This window comes from Dermacentor variabilis, chromosome 9, assembly GCF_050947875.1.
Source record: "Dermacentor variabilis isolate Ectoservices chromosome 9, ASM5094787v1, whole genome shotgun sequence".
NCBI classification, from domain to species: Eukaryota; Metazoa; Arthropoda; class Arachnida; order Ixodida; family Ixodidae; genus Dermacentor; species Dermacentor variabilis.
Genome location: NC_134576.1, coordinates 43,696,467 through 43,714,531, shown reverse-complemented (window position 1 = coordinate 43,714,531; position 18,065 = coordinate 43,696,467). Strand labels below are relative to the sequence as shown.

The 18,065-nt window shown below is 43.1% G+C and overlaps 1 pseudogene; it reads left to right on the top strand.

The window, feature by feature from the left end:
• The first annotated feature begins 1,310 nt into the window (after positions 1-1,310).
• On the top strand, positions 1,311-14,617 carry LOC142558322 (uncharacterized; annotated as a pseudogene).
• The last annotated feature ends 3,448 nt before the right edge of the window (positions 14,618-18,065 follow it).

Below are 18,065 nucleotides of genomic sequence, written 5' to 3'. Positions count from 1 at the left end.
TCTTGTCAGGCTCGACAAAACACGAATCACGGCAAAGAAGCAGAAGGTAAAAATACAGTGCTTCGTGACACTCGCCGCCCCTCTGTTTGACAGAGGAAACTCGTAATATCCATCTACGGTCGCCGTTCTTGGTCGTCTAGTTAGTCTAGTGGTCTTAGTAACCACTTTGGTAACCTTATTGAGACATATAGTAAAGAAGAGCATCGCGCAACGCGATTGAAGCCAAATTGGTCGGCCCAGCACGTGATAGCACGTCAAAATGAGCAGCTGGTTTTAGTGTTCTCGCTCTTTAAGGATATCCACGGTAGGTCAGCTGAATAAGCATGCACCGAATAAAAACTATTGGCATAGGTACTGGCCACCAAACGTCTCCTCAAAACTAGATTCTTGCTCCGTGATCTCGACTAACGAGGTCACGTGCTGGGCCACTACTGAGCAAATGTATGGGCTTAACGGAGGGTTTGCTTGCCAAGGTTGGCTGCATGACGTAAAGCTCTCTCCTAACTTTCTTGTTCTTCATGGGTAACGCGACCCTATATGACCGGCCGCTTTCCGCGTTGTTTATTGTGTGCTGCCGATCATTTCTTGCTCGTTTAGTGCGCTTTCTCAGCTTAGCGTGTACTAAAAGAAAGCGATGACCGAGACTTCCGCTAAAAAGCGGCGCAAGGTATACTTAGACGGGGATAGCTACTTCGATGTGCCGGACTCTACAGAGGCATGAAAAGGCGCACGCCGTGGCTATGGCCGCCGCATCGGCAACCCTACGAGCACAATCCACGAGCGTCGGCCCCGATGCTCAGTCCCAAAGCGCGACACAGGCTTCGTCTAACACATCGCAAGGTGCGTCGAATGACGGGGACGACAGTGAAATTTATTCGGAACACAACGGTAGCGACAGCTTCAGACGTGATAGTGGTGAACCCGACAGCGATGAAGAATCTGACGATATGAACAGCGCAAGAAGTGCAAGTGACACTTGCGAAAGTGCGGACAGCTTTGAAGGTAGGGACGAATACGATGCCAACAGTTTCTCTGATGATAGCACGTTGCCCTCTTGGTTTGCGCAGTGCGACGGCGAAAGATTGCCTAACTCTAATGTAACGAAGGCGGCCGCAATAGCAGCAGTAATGTCGTTTGCGGTTTCTCATGGGTTGACGTGGACAGCACTTGGCGACCTAGCGAAGCTGATAAACTTTATCGTGGGCACAAATGCATTGCCTCCGAGCAAATTCGCTTTTCGGAAGCTCTGGGCAACGGACATGCATGATGTTGTGCAGCATCACTTTTATTGTGAGCCATACAAACGCGTCATGACAACGCATGACAATTCCTCTGAGTGCAGCAGCTGTCACAGTGTGAGAACTACCCAGTCATTGGAAAAGGAAGGTAGCTTTTTCTTTATTCTTAACCTGGCAACGCAACTCAGCCATATGATCGAACGGACCAAAGAGGAACTGCATGAAAGCCGTGAAGCACTTAAACAGCCGTCATCAACAATCGCTGATATTTCGAAAGGCCACTGCTACAGCAGACTGAGGGAAGAACAGAACCTTTGCCCGGATGATTTGACACTGACGATAAATATTGCTGGGGGCCCTGTATGGAAATCTTCGAAGACGTCAGTGTAGATCCAGAAATTTATTGTTAATGAACTGCCACCACACTTGCGATTTAAGCACCCGGTTCTCGCTGGGCTGTGGTTCGGTAGAAAACATCCAGAAATGCAACTGTTCCTTCAGCAGTTTGTGAATGAAGTGAACAGCACAGGGGTAGTGAAGTGGGCTCACAAAGGTGACATTCATGTGTCAAAACCTTATGTATTGTGCGTCTCCGTTGATGCACCTGCTAGGGCATCAGTGCAGAACATGGTCACTTTCAATGGATATTTTGGTTGCACATGGTGCCTGAGTCCAGGATAGCACCGGGAAGGTAAGGAAAATATATTTTTATTAGTCTCCAAAAATTCCCTTAGACGTATATTGTCTTAAAATTCAAAGCTAGGTTTTTCTTGCTGTATATAATGCATGGTGTATGTTATATACAAATATATAGAGATTGTAAAATAATAATATTTCATATAGATATGCACAATGTACGGTATAACGTAAACATGCTAACACAGGCTCTAGATGTAAGCAACAAAGTTTTAGCTTGTTATTTACACTAATGTTATTGTCGCACTCTTTTATGTGCATAGGGAGCATGCGCTACACATTGGTGTCACCGATTGAACAGAGAACTTCAGACCGTGTCAAGAGTGAGATGCTTCTGGCAAGCAGGATTAAAGACACCATAAATGGCTTAAAAGAACCGTCGGCCTTGATGAACCTGAAAGGTAAGTAAGAAGCATTTATGCCATAGTGCTTTTCGCAATGACAGTAGTTACATTACCCGAGTCACCTGGACACAAACACCACTGAGTCGGAGGTAATTGAAAGTGTCGAACTCTATCAAACTTCAAGGAGTTATGTTACTGCAACACAGCACTTCTCAACGGCTGTTGAGAGTTTCATTGTCATGTCACGAACGAGTGCCACGTTGGTTGCCACACTAAAGTTGCACAGAAAGCAAGAACAAAAAATTTACCATTCGCAGCACTATCAGCACATACATAAATTATTTTTAATTAGGCGCTTGCAATTTTCGCTCAGCTTTTAAATAATGTTTTCATAGCGGGTATTTCTTTTTATGTTGATTCTAAAATGCTACTATGATGGCCTGACTGCCATTGCAAGGCCTTAGATATTTTGAGGATGTTCCATTAAACTGTGCTGGCTTGTTGTCGATCAAATCCTCCCCTGTAGCAGCACCCAAATTGCCTTTATGACCTAAGACTGTCGGTTCAAGAGCCTTAAAAGTGCATATGGATACTAATATAGATTCCTGGCTTCACAGCTTTGCTGCTTGTATGCCTGTATGCAGTGTAAATAACTCACTGCTGTACATGTGTCCATAGCATCAACCACAGGCTTTAGTGACGATTGTCTTCAATGAAGAAGTGTATGATTTGAGACTAACTGTTAAATTTTGTCTGCAAACAATTCATCTTGGTAGCAAACATCACATCTTGTGTGATGTCTGAGTCAATATTTATGTATAACTTGATTTCTCCAATTCACTTTCTATGTAGCAATATTAGGGGCCATGTATGGGGTTTTCTCAGCTGCATGGCAGAAGACCTGTGTGTACAGAATATGTATTTGTTAAAAGGTTTTCGCAAGGGCCTTCACATGACACCAGTTCTGAGGAGAGCAGACTCAGAAGTCGACGTATAAGCTAGTGCGACACGCACAGGGCAAAATTAAGCCACAGACAACATGAGTGCTATACTTTACAACTGAAGTTAAAAGGAAGCCCTCCACCCCTGGTTTACAGCAATGCATGCCCAAAAACAACCGCAATTGCTAAACTTTAGATGGTACAAGCTGATAAAACACACGCCTAATGTGACATGAAAAAGGACGAGGTATCTAAACTTGAAAATAACCACGAACATGGCCGAAAAATCTTTTTCTTTTTTCGAACAAGAAAGGTTGTCACCAGCTGAGCAAAAACAATTCCATCTCAATTCTTGACACAAATAGCAATAGCATACAAACAGTTGTGTCGGGCCCCGGCCTACTCATCTGCGCTGCACAATTTCATCACACGAGCATTCTACATCACACCAAAGAAATCGTCTCCACTGCAAAATTTTATCATGCAAACGTTGCACCCCATGCCGAAAAAGGGGGCAACATGAGGTCTTTGAGTGGTTCCTCTTCATGAGGAAGCAAATGAAAAGGAAATGTGTAACCAATGTGTATCTTGTATGTCACAGCAAAGTTGTCTACTTGGTCAGAGGGGCATGTATAAAAGGCTATCTTAACGAGCATTCAAATTTCTTAAAGCGATAGATTGCCTATGATTGTAGCAAGTGCAAGTGTCATCCTGAAGATGTATTCTTGGACGATAACTTGCAGCGATTCTATCCCGTTAGTGATAGAATCAGACGTAGTATCAGACGTAGTACATGGCAAGTTTGATGACTCGAGCAGTTTTACTCAACCAGCCAAACAGTGTATACTCTGGAATATCTCCGGAAACGACCGTCCAATGATATCTCTTCAGATTTTGACTGGTTCCTTGACTGTACAAAAATATTGTGAGCAGAGCGCCTGGAAAATATTCGTTGCATATTGGTACACAAAAAAGCTTCATTGCAGTGCACAAAATCTTGGTCTCACAAACACAATCTGAAAAGGTGACGACCTTCTTTTGTATGGTAAAATATTACAGATAAGAAACAGTTAGTTAGATTTGACGTTCACATTGCGAGCTGATGCAGAAACAAAGAAAGGGCAAATGTAGGCATAGAATGGTAATGGGGACTCCTGTGTGACGATTCGCCGAGGGGCAATAAACCAAACATTAGGTTTTGGGGTGGCAGCAGTCTTTATTTCAAGAAACATGAATGATGCACAGCTCGCACAAAAGGTGGCTGCCAGTCTGTTTTGATTTTCATGAGACATCTTCATTCAAGCCTGGGAGATACAGCCAGAGCAGGCATTAAGGTGTTATGTTCGAAACAAAACTATCGGAGCCTTCTCAGTTTAAGCTGAGGACATGGTGCCCATTGGCATCACTATCCAACCTGGAAGAGTGCCTTGCCACGTGACCATGGGTTAAAGTTCATAGTAAGCATGATAGTAAAATTTCGTGTTTATAAATTCTGTTTGTTCAGGTCTGGACATTGCGAACGGATACAGCGTTGAATATATGCACTGCGTACTACAAGGTGTCGCAAAGCAGCTGACAGAAACAATTCTATCGAGTTCGAACTCTGATCAGTGTTTCTATAAAGTAACCCTTTCCATTCCCATTTATTTTATATTATATGGCTTACAAGGTGAACCTACAAGATGCTTGACTTGTAGAATACGGTGGATCCACACAGCAGACAAAATCAATTGGAATTGTCTGAAAATGCATCATGGGATTTTGCATCATCAATTTGATACTTCTGCATCTAGTTCACAATTGGCATAAATACTTAGGTGTGTTTTCACTGGATAATTTTGATCATCATCGATTATTTACCCCTAAGAGATGGTAACCATGGGTCACAAAGATAAAACACATTAATACAGATTGCAAGAACTGGTAAACACAGTAAACACGTGAAAATAAAAAAAGCCGATAAAAGGGCGTACTACTGGGGCTGTACCCGCCGTGGTTGCTCAGTGGCTATGGTGTTGGGCTGCTGAGCACGAGGTCGCGGGATTGAATCCCGGCCACGGCGGCCGCATTTCGATGGGGGCGAAATGCGAAAACACCCGTGTGCTTAGATTTAGGTGCACGTTAAAGAACCACAGGTAGTCGAAATTTCCGGAGTCCTCCACAACGGCGTGCCTCATAATGAGAAAGTGGTTTTGGCACGTAAAACCCCAAATATAAAAATATACTGGGGCTGTGGAAAAACTGGTGTAATAATAACAGTTTAAATTCTACAGAATTTGTTTCACTGACGATAGCGTCAGGAAGTACATTCCGATCCGATATGGCAGTCGGCAGAAATGATTTATTGAAAGCGTTAGTTGAACCATGAATGCGTTGGACACTGTGACAATTAAGCAGACGTGGTGCATAATAGTGTCCTAGTCTTGGCTACAAGCATTTATTTGACATTCAAAAAGGTGCAGTGCTGTCTTCATTGCCTTTGCATGCATCTGTTGATATGCATACCTGGCAACTCTCCCTATTTGCCGAGGAGACTCCTGAATTCCAAGCAGTCCCCCTGATTCTACGGGCACACGTATAAATCTCCCAAAAAATTGTTCCCAACCTCACTGCAAAAGAAAAAATGCATCATGCAGAGCAGCCACAACGCTATTAGAATGATAAGCTAGGTAGCTAGTCAACATTATATTTAAATACAAGCGGTTCGTGTGTAGGCAGTGTAGGCTTAACTACCGTAAAATTCCGAGCAAGAGCCACTCCCCCCCCCCCCCAGCAAGTCGAAATCACTGGCAAAGTAGGGGGGCGTGCTCTCCCGGAATCGCGCCGAAATTCAGTATGGCGGCAACATTTTCCCGCAAGAAAAAAAAAAGCACACTGCACGTGCATTTAACATTTTGTTTACTTCTAGGAACATGAACTTAATTTGAGCGAAAGATACATGATTGCTATGTCGATTACTTTCAAAACCATCGAAAGACTCCTCCGAGTCAGACGCAAAAAAAAGTTCACAGCATTCCGCTTCAAGTCCACCCTCGTCTTCTGGCGCCACGGCTTCAACATCTGCCAGTCCGCCATGCAGGTCGCCGTCCTCCGAGCCATTGAGTGCGTTAGTAACGCTGCATCCCTTATCCCTTGAAGGAGCCTGCCACAGTCTCCTCGGGTACACCAGCCCACACCTCGGCAGCAAAATCGAGAGCCTGGTGGCTCGACGGCTTCTTCAGGTTTCCTTTGACTGACCTGTCTTCTTTGTGCATATATTCTTCCCACAAACGCCGTAGGGTGGACTTGAAAGGCTTGTTTCAGTAGACGTCAGCCGGCTGCAGGATGCCTGTGCACCCAGCAGGCACATAGAGCACATCGGTATTGGGCTCCTCGAAAGCATGCTTGACAGCTTACGTTTTATGGATGGGCGCCTGGTCCAGTACCAGTAAACGCCGCATGTCATCGTCGTTTTGGCCCCAGATCCTTGACAGCCACCCCTGCATCTCTTCCGATGTCACCCAGCCCTTTTTTGTGGCGGTGAGACGAACATTTGCTACGAGTGAAAGAAAAAAGTCAGCGTTTTTATAGAACGAACTTAGCGACATCGCGTGATTCATGTGAACATTCTCACCAGGTACGCGAAGGCTCGCGAAGACTCTGGCTAGAATTTTTGCAGTTCCTTGAAAATAACGAATCCTGGGAGCTTGTGGCCGGTGGCACGTTCGGCTAGGCGAACCGTGAAGCCTCTTCGGGCACATCCATTGTTTGCGATCTGTATGGTGCTTTCGGCGACCATGTTATTTGTCCTGCTGACTGGGTTGTCTATTCGGACCATCATCTGGTGCATATTGGCGATGTTGCACAACGTGCAGTCGTTGCGCCGTCGCAGGGAGTTTGCGGCAGACCGAAAGGCACTTGCTGCCTCCGAAAACTCTTCGGGCGTCTTCTGGCTCTCGTTCGTAGAATGGCGCATTGACATGCCGAACTGCTGCTTCCATCGACTTATGCAATGGCTGGAAGCTACAAAGTTTCCTAACTGCATGTTGTTGGCTATTCTGACAGCCTCTTCAGAGAGAAGCTGGTTACTGACGGCATGTCCTGCCGTTCTTTCCCGCTCGGAAGAACTCAAAGAGCGCATCGTCCACGCATTCACTGAAAACTGGGGCGCCGTTACTTAGCTTTCTTCGAAGTTTTGCTCTCCCGTAGTTTTGCTGCAGCGATTTCCCGAAATTACTGTCCCATTCCCGTATCCATTTGCGGTCGAGCTCGAAATGTCAGAATGTTTGGTGCACGTTTCTTCCGTTTTCTCTATGGCATTGTACGACCTCAACTTTCTTCGCCCCTGTGTACAAATGCATCGGCATCGCGAACTTCACAACGCCAAAACAAGGCGACAAATGGTGCATGCGAACGAGCATGCAAATGGCTTGAAAGGAAGGATTGGATTGGATTAGCTTCTTGGACTTGATAGGGCAGACCAGTGTTTCTATGGCGCGGCGCATGATAAGGGCGCAGGCGGGGGGAGGGGGCGCTTATGCGGAACGGTGTGGAGATATGAAATTGACAGTAAAGTTAGGGGGGGGGCTTGCACGGGTGGGGGCGCTTGGTCGGAATTTTACGCTGGTCTAACTGGATTCACTTCATATCAAGGAATGCATTGAGGAGTGCGCATGTGGCAATGGTGGAATATGTGTTGCATTATAGCCGCGTTTTCTAAAGTCAGTCTTGCCGCTGTATATGAGTTTTATGTGAAGACACAGAAGCAAAATATTGCAGGGAAGCATATCAAGAGGGGAAAGTCTCCACTGTTGCAGAACATGGCCAATGCTCCTTAATGTGAATGCACATATGCACTGTTTTCAGTCACAGTATAAGTGCTGTACTGTGACTGTACTGCACTGTACTGCCAGTCATTCAGGCGAGTCTGTGACGTTACTGTAGCCCTGGAAAAAAATTTAACTTCACTAATCTTGTTGTCGTCGTTACTCCTCCCCCCCACACACATTTCCCCTAGGTGAATCTCCCGAATTTTGAGGTCCATAGGTTGGCAGGTATGAATATGCGTGCAGTGTTCATGAGACATAGCATTAGCAGCACTGCCCACTCAAGCTGTGGTATAGATGAGCTTTCATTTCACAGTAATTTAATCCTAATTAAGCCACTTTCCAAGGACTTTTGCACTTGTCCGGATTCACACTTACGAAAAGTGGCAATTGTTAGTGTCATAACAAGTGTGCGATGCTACCTTGTGAAATATCCAATCAACCTGTGCTGCCGTATTTGTTTGTACTTGCAACTCTTTCGGAAAACTGAAATGAATAAAGCAACTTAAAAGCTTCTGATTGCAATCGCTTAGCTTCAGGGGTGTAGCCAGGGGGCGGCACACTGTCAATGCGCCCGGTTAATACGGGGCCTGATCCTTGATCAAGTTGGGGCCCTCCCTCCTTGACCCCCCAGAAAAATTTCTGGCTACACCACTGCTTAGCTTCATTTAACGTCCACACTAGCACTGCTGCAATCAATTACTTTTCTTTTATAGTTTTTCATCTATGTTTTCCACCAATTCACTTTCAACCCCGGAAACAAATATATATATATATATATATATATATATATATATATATATATTACACACAAAATATCTCTTAACTGAGCCCTGGCTACATTTAATGTTTTAATATGTCCTCAGAATCAAATTTTAGACCTCCTTACGACAATTTTTGGGCATGTGCTGCTGTCTAGTTTGATCTGTTTTGACCACTTGTTGACCCACATTTGTTGTGACACTGATGAAATTAACTTTCATGGCATTGCCTTTTATAGGTGCACCATCAGCACTTTCTAGAATAGATCTGCGGCTGCTGTCCATCAAGCCACCTAACTGAATCACATGACTGCCACGGTCCATTCAAGAGAGAAGCCATTGGAAGGCATCTGAATGGAGGCACTGGCTCCTTTTCTATGCTTTGCTTTGCCTTAATGAGATTCTGCCTCAAGAGTACTGGAGGCACCTCTCCAAGCTTTGCGAGGCTATTCAAGAGGAACTTACCAGTTTCGAAATTGACAAAGCCGGTAAGGTCCAAAAGCAAGTGCCAGTGCATGCATACAAGCCAAGTCGGAACTCGAAAGCTGATATGTGAGAACATCTTGTAGGGGCAGTGAAAGACGACAAAGACAGAAGGCAGGAAGAACAGGACAGTGCTGAACTCGCAACTTTATTAAAAAGTCTGCACATGCTTAAGCACAACCTATACCCATGTGCTCTCCCATCGATGGCATCATTATCAGTGCACAGGCAAACAGAAAAACCCTGTAATCTAACGCTAGACCATGCACGGTTTAAAAAAGCAAATTCATTGTCATGCAAATTTAATGAACGCATGCTTACACAATGTGATCCTTTTTTCCCGATATGGTAGGCCTCAATAGTCTCCGTCATAGTCTGATCGCTATGTGCGGAAAGAGTCATGGTGTTTTCATAGATTCAAGCCATAGATCTATAATCAGAAAATTTCACAGCAGTAGACCTGGAGCCTGCTAAAATTAAAGAATGCGCACTGTCGCTGCTCCAGTCACAACCTTGGGCAGCTAGCTTCATCAGTATAGAAAGGGAAAAGGCTTAACTTGGATATTTTCTTCGCTGCAAAGACTCACAAACATGACATTCCATTTCAAATATAGTCGCAGGAAGGGATATGTGGCAGCCGATTGTGTAGGCCTATTTACAAAGGCATTTGCAATCATTAGTGATCAGAGACCCTTTTGTGGTCTCAGTAGCTATGATCTCGTTAGCTTCATCATTCAATCTAATCCTGGTGATTGCAACATTCGTAGCATCAATGTTCAAGACCTATACTATAACATACCACATGATGGCTTAATGGTAAGTGTTGAGCTGTGTATCACCGAGGACAACAATGAGCTCAAATTTTCTAGCGGCAGTGGTAACTCGAGATTCTGTCTTTTTACTTAGCTTCAACTTTTCTTGAATGGAAAGAAAGTTTATACCAACAAAAATCTGGCATTTGCATTGGCTCCAAAGTTGCTCCGGTGCTAACATTTTCCTAGGCAGGGTTGATACAAGTATAAAAATTAACCTAGATGACCAAACGATCAAAGTGCTAAGATATGGTGATGATTTTCTGGTCTTTGTGAAGAATTCTTATTTCCAACAAACGGTTGATAACGTAGCTCCAAGTGTTCCACAAATGTGGCTCAGGGTTAGAATTCACACATGAATTGCCAGCTAAGAACTAGCTACAATTTTTATATATGAGGCTTAAAATAACTGATAAGCATGTGTGCTGGATGTATTGCCCAAAGTCAGAAAAACCGATTTTAAATTTTAACTCCGCACATTCAAAGATGGTAAAAAATTGCATTGCATTTTCGGTCCTACTTTCCACACTTTTGCAAACTTTCCACCAGAGTTTTGAGAGTTCTTTAAAACTACTTGAGCGTTTGATAGCAGCAGTTTTCAGTAGCACTCCACCCGCATGACCGTGCAGAAGCCTGTTAAGGTGTAAAATTAGGAGCGTCCACAAAAATGATGAATTCAGAGCCTTCCAAAAAAAGTAGAAAAAGTAATTGGAATTCCACATATAGAAAAACTATCGTACAGCCTCATGAATGTAGCAGGAAGGTTTGATGCAAAGGTTCTTTTTTCTGCTGCTAACAAGATGAGAAAAATTTCAGTAAGATTGATAGGTAGTCGGCACAGACTGCCTCCACTGTTGCTAGGAAAGGCTGCACTGTTAGCACACGTCCCCGCTTGGACACTGTGAATGGAATGCACAGTGTTCATTACCAGCTTCTGTTTTCCGGCGGCCGCGTCTATATCGGCCAAACAAATTGATGCCTGAACATTAGAATGTCGGAACATAGGCGCTCGCTAGCGGGTGATGCCTACTCACATGTCGCGCGGCATTGCTCTGAGTATGGGTGTGCTCCAATCTGTGAACCACCACACTTGTTTCCACACATAGCAATAAGACTACGAGGGAGAATATTGAGGCCTACCATATCAGGAAAAAAAGATTGTGTTGTGTTATCATGCCTTCATTAAGTTTGCATGAGAGTGAATTTGCATTTTTAAACCGCTCCATAGTATAGTATTAGATTAGTGGGTCTTTCTGTTTGCCTATGCACTGATAATGGTGCCATCGATGGGAGAGCATGTGGATATAGGTTGTACTCAAGCAAGTGTAGGCTCTCTAATAAAATTCGTTGCGAGTTCAGCGCTGTCTTGTGTGTTTCCTGCCTTCTGTGTTTGTCATCTTGTGCTGCCCATTCAAGAAGTTCAAACAGTACCAACTTGTCCAAGTGTCGATTCTTCTACGGCCTATGTGAGCTATGGTACTGCCTGCAGGTACTCCATGCTGTACATAGACTATCAACCTACTTCTTGTACTGCTATGAGCTAACCTGCTAACTTATTTAGCTCTTTTATGACCAAAACCATGTGCATCATAATCACTGCTTCATTCAGAGTTAGCATAGTGAACATATACACGCGTCTGATGTGAGAAACCTTCTTACACATAAGAAATACACATTAAAATGTAATTATATGGCATGCATAATGCCGGAGATGTCTTTTTCTGCAAGGTGGCAAAGAAATCGAAGGGTCACTAATGCAGCCAGTCGCCTTCTTTGTTGTAAGGTGCACCTTTACAAGTTCCCTGAATTGCCACAGTTCCACTGTTTGTTAGCATCTTGATTTCTCAGGAGTGTGACTGTGAGCTGCCAGACCGGGAGCGTGTTTTCTAAATGTGTACCCCATTATTCCTGATCAACAGAATGTTCTCCCGTGCACAAACTCAAGGCCAGGATATTTATGATATTCACAACAACTGTAATCAAACTAAGCAGAGGAAGCCTGCTAAACCTAATCTGTTAACTCGGTAACTAAAACTGCCTTGCATTATGGATGGCACAGCCTTAGCAGCATGGACTTCATATGTAGAGTTATATTGGAGTGTATCTATCATATGGTAGCATGGTAGCAGCCCTCTCTGAGCCCTTGTTTGATAACACAAACGAATATGTTCTCAGGATACTTCCAGGTTGCTGTCCAATGATTGCAAAAGTTATTGTTGAAATAGCTCACCTTCATATGAAAGTTAATTGTGTGTTTAAAAAAGATTGGAATTAATTTTTTGTTCGTATATCAGAGTAAGTTCTGTTAATACATATGTAAGAACTTTGTAAGACCTTGTCTGTGTCCGAACAAAGGTTGAGAACTTGCAATGCCTGCGCATGATAAGAAATGAACTGCGAAATAGTGGAAAACTGGGCGAGTTGGTTTATCTTCATGGTAAAAGCAGCACAACATTAACGGATACACAAGGCAGAGAAATGGACAGACAGTCTCTAGTTCAGCGCCTGTGCTGTGTATTTCTCTGTCTTGCGTTGCCGTTATTTTTGCACTGCTGTTACCATGACAAGAAAGTATGACGCAAGATAGAAGCCATGCAAGAACTGGTGCCACCAATGCCATTGTAAAAACATTTTTGTTAAATGGGATAAAAGTCAACTCAAGGTTCTAAAGAGCTCATAACATTGGCAGACATACCAGCTGAATGCTGTAACAGAACTACTTCATTCTTGACCATGCAATCCTTGACTGTGGTACAAAGTAAGCATTAAATTAACTTTAAATTAAAGTAAAAAAAAATTACTTCAATAAAATAAATGAATTGAAATTAAAGAATGCATCAACGTCACCCAACAAAATACATTAAATATGGTAGTCAGCCGTAAGAAGCTGATGAAGTCACTAGATATATTGTAAAAAGATCCACCTTTAGGGTGCTGTTTCTGGAAGAATAAACTAGCAAGGTGTTCCCAAGAATTATTTTCGCTAACTGTGGCAGAAAAAAGCAATCCTTTGTACATCTTGATTGTGAATGCAATGTTTAAAGCATAGCTTTTCTAAACTTCCATATATTTAGCTAGCCTAACCAGCTCAAGCCAGTTGCAATCACCCCTGCTTTGCTCCTGACAGTGGCATAATCCCTGCTGCAATGAAGTTTTCTGTGATGGCAGGAGGAGGGATATTGTAGGCACCAAAACACCATGAAACCACTATCCTCAATAGCTTATGGAATAGCGGGACATTGCTCCTGAAGCAGTGCACAGTAGTCATAGTGTCTGTGTATCGTAAAAGTTTATTATGAGCACTCTGCACCTAATTTTTAATGTGCTTGTATGCTCTCCACAGCCAACTCTGACTAGAGCACTCATTTTGTCTATTGTGCTCATATTTGTTGTTTCACTTATTCATTTTTCTTTAGAGACTATGAACAAGCTATCCCAGTATTGCAGAGCAAGTTCCTGTTAAAGGTTCAAATTTCTTGTTGATTGCCATAAAGTGCTCCTACTTCAGATTATAACCCAACTTTATATGAAAATAAAAGCCATGGTTGGATGTGGTGAGGCATCTGAGACTACGTTTCGAAATTTGTGAAGGCGCTGTATTCGTCCTAATTATCACTGTGTTCTGTGCACAAGCCCTGTTTGCCTGTTTTTAAATTGGGAAGTGTGACAGTACTTGTGTAAGCCTTTATGCATTGTTTAACCAAAAGTATTAAAAGAAAGAAAGAAATGGGTCATTGAATACTATTTTACTTTTCAGACTCTCTTCTGAGGAACTTCGTGTCGAGGTGCGAGGCATTATATGGTGTGACATTCATGATGTATAGTGTCCATGCACTCCTCCACCTTGGAAACTGCGCCCGCTACCTTGGGCCCCTTTGAGCACATTCTGCCTTCGTGTTTCAAGGGGGAAATGGATACATCGTGTGGCAGATTTCTGCAGCAAAGGGCCTTCCAGACCAAATTATAGAGCGAATCATCATGTTTCAGCAGCTACAGTGTGTACTTCAAAGCCCACTTCTACTTTCTGAAAAAAAAGTTCTGCAATGGTTTCCTTGGATATGCACCGGTAAAAAACTTTTTCCGTGTTGATGGCCTATCGCTCTTGGGCATAGGTAAAAACACATTGCTAAGTGCTGAAGAGCAAGATGCAGTGTATTATCGGTGTGAAGTGGCTGTGTCCTCTGCTGTGGAATATGAGCGGTTTGTACAAAATAAGCAAGTTTTCCACAGCACTAGATTCAGAAGACCATCAAAATTGGATACAACCTTTGTGCGGACAGACGCTGGGTGCTATGCACGAATTGAGAAGATAGTTGTGCTTGAAGAGACAGGCCGCTGCGTTGTCACCTGCACACCTGTGATCATAGCAGACATTTGTGCCATTCCTCCTCACATAAAGGAGTGCTTCCTTTCATGTGATGGAACAAGCACTGCGTTCTTCCCGGAAGAAATTGTTGACAGCTGTCTGTGCATAGACTATGTGCAAGATGATAAGATGTTCATTTGTGACCTCCCGAAGAAGGTTGAAAGGGATTAAGGGGACACTAAAGTGAAAAATGAATTAGGCTGTGTTAGTAAAGAACCATTCCTCATTACCCAACTGAAGTGTCTAAAGCTACGGCGAAATGGCAGATCCATAAGGTGCACGCTCTTAACGCAACTGCGTTCCGCAAAGCTCCTCACTGCTTATCACACATGTATACCACCCCTTTATCACATATGCGAGGTAGGATCCTGCACAAATAAGAGCAAGCAGTGCGTACTGCAGCGAACTTCGATGCCAATTAGTGCTAGCGCAGAGGAGGGCTTGCTATTGTAACGAAAGAGGCATTTGCAAGTGGCTCTGGCTGGTAAATACGTTATAAATAAAAGGCCAGGAAAGAATATGCCTAAAGTGCACAAAAATGTGCCTTCAAAATACCCAGCAGCTTTAGGTAGCAGTTAATATTACAACTGGAGATGCAGCTCATGAAACTACAGCGGTATCGTAGCAGTAGTATCTCGAATTCTCACGCTGCTGTTTAGGGTTCGATTTTTCGTCGCACATTATTTGTACGGTTTATTTTTCCTTTTTTTCTTGCTTTCCTTTCTTTAAATATATTTTTACTGTGAAAGCACGCATCAATGCTATGGAAGCAGATGTAGCAGATGTTACTGCAATGTCGAGCACATCAACCTATGTCGGCTGCGCTGAAACAGGCATATATGTAATGTTGTACTTTAAAGTGCAGAGTAAGTGTCAACACGAGTGAAGCATCTATTTAGCTGTTCAGCATACTTGTGCTTGGTGTATCCTAACAAAAAACAAGGCATAATCACTAAGAAAAGTCAGATGTACTTCTAAAATAGTGCCGGATTTGTCTAACATACCTGTCAAGGAATTGGTGGGAGACGCAGGATGTACATTTAGTCACAACTTACCAAAAGGCACTCATGCATCAGAACATGCTATATGTGCCTGGAAAGATGTAAAGTGGCGATGCTGTCTTAAGTTTTTCGCACCAGCTTGCCACGAAGTTATAGAATTCGACGTCTGCTCGATCCTAATGGATATTTCTGTAAATATACATGCATTAATTGTTATCTGAAAGCCGATGACAGAATTCACGAAATTTCAAGACTGCTCAATTACAATGGCTTTAATACAAACAAATGCTTTGCAATCTGTGATGTCACACTGATGTCTGGACATGGTGTTTTATTGTAAAATTCAAAAAGGAAACGGATCATCATTTTTTCTTCTAATGATCACCCTAGCTGTCACTGCAAAATCAATGAAACTAGTCTATTCAAGACACTTTATAATCCTGAGCTGATTCAGTATATCTCTTTAGTGTTCCTTTAATGTCCCATGGTAGGCCATGCACCTGCCATGCAAGTTTATGTATGAGGCCGTTTTTCTGGAAACACCCTTTTTCTTTTATATAGTACCAAGCATCTTAATGCTTGCCATTTTATTCATCTTTCAGGTTCTTGTCCCTATTTCTTTAGAGCAAAGATAGTGTTCTTGGAAAATTTGGTCATCCTATGAATCTTTCAAAGCCAACTTTTTTTCAGTTGTAGGGTGTACATATGCTTCTAGTAGAGAAGTTAATATGTACATAATAGTTGGAGGTCTCTGAGCCAGCAGCAAAGATTTTCCAGTAATTACAAAACGTGTTCCTAGCTTCTCTAGCTCTACTTCTTTCTGTTCCCCTGCTTCATGTTCTACTTTGTGCCAGCAACAATATGTGTAGCAGCAACTTGCCCAAGAACAAGTTCTTTCGGAGTACTTTCTAGTGACCTCGCATCCATCGGCCACACTGTCTCTGTAGCCACCAAATACAGCATCTACCGAATTCTGCCAAGGGGGATGCTCAAAAAGTGTCTCTGAAAGTAACGAGGGTACTGGTTTGGGCGAGTTAGTAGTATTCCATAATGAATAGTTGTTGCGCGCAAACTGAGTGACGAAGGACAGGAATTTGACGAGCACAAGCACAATTTACTGTTACGTGCAGCACGCTCTGACAGGTCCGTCTACGCACAATGCAATCTCAGACCACCATGGATCTACTGTTTCAATCGTAGCTGTCTCCATAGATAATCAACTTCCTATTGTGACAGCCCCAATGAGGCCGTGCTGACACACTCGACCGCTAGTCGGATTATCTCGGCGGCCTTTATGGTCTCTCGTGTCGGTCTGATTCCTGTGTTTAGCAACCACCAAGCAATCTTCGAATACAGGCAGACACCCTTAATCCCTGCAATGCACTCCTAAATGCGCTTGTACTGTTCTGTACATGGTTATGGTGTTCGTAAAGCCTATCATTTAAGCATCTTGCCATCTGCATTATGTATGTCTTTCCACACGAAATCATCTAATTCCTGTCCTTTGTCATTTAGTTTGTGCACAACTGTTTATTTTTATAAAATGTTGGAAATGTAATGTGGTGTCGCATAACATGGTACGCGTTAGTGACCACTGATGTGGGAGGTAGTGAAGAAAGGCAAAATTCGGCTGGGCTGACCCTGTACCGGTCGTCAACCGTCCAAATTCACGTGCTTCGTATCTTTGAAGTAAACACCTTTTGCATGAAAATATTGCGTGTTAACACAGTATATTTAGGTTATTATCCTTCCTTTCTTCAGAACTTTCTCTAAGAAGAGAGTGGGAATTCGAATTTTACTTGTCTCAATATTTTCTCCAAGATCCTTTTTGTAATTTCCACCACTTTGTATGTCACTACAGGATGTTTCAGCAATATATTGTGTTTTTTATAGTACTGGTCCACTTTTGCACATTTTTTGTATGGGCAACATAAGAAAAAGTATGGGGCTTACATTTGTGTTCTCCCTTGCCTTTGTTTTTGTGTCGCTGGCTTGTTACCGGTTACTTATACATCCCCAGTTTGGAGTTGTGGAACGTAATACAAACAGTTCACTTTCCACCACTTTATTGTAGTAGAACAGGTGTTTCATTTTTATATAAGAGGACATTGCACTAGTGTGTAAAGAAGGATGCGGACAGGAACATGAAAAAAGACACACCGAATGCTAGACATCAACTGGCTTTATTCTCGGGAGGACACAAAATATATACGCAAAAATATGCACGCTAGATGATCAATCCCTGAAGCACATGCGCAATGGCACCATATTCTGCAAGAATTTTATTTCCTTTGCTGTCAAAGATAAGTTAGGTTTGCTGACACAGGCCTGTTTTTTGCGATAAATAAGGACGGCCTCAAGTATTTCACGCTCTCTGATGTGTGCTAGAAGTAATCACTTGAGTCTTATCAAAGAGCGGCGCGCATGCATTCTCACGACGCTTGCAATGTGCCGCCTTGTGCCCTGATCCTGATGGTGCAATGACAAGCAGCTTGTGCTCCATAAGACGAACGTTGATACACCGGCCTGTTTGGCCAATGTAGCACCTTCCGCATGAGATCAGAATTCTGTAAACTACATTTGTCCTGCACTTCACGTAAGGCAGTTCATGTTTAATT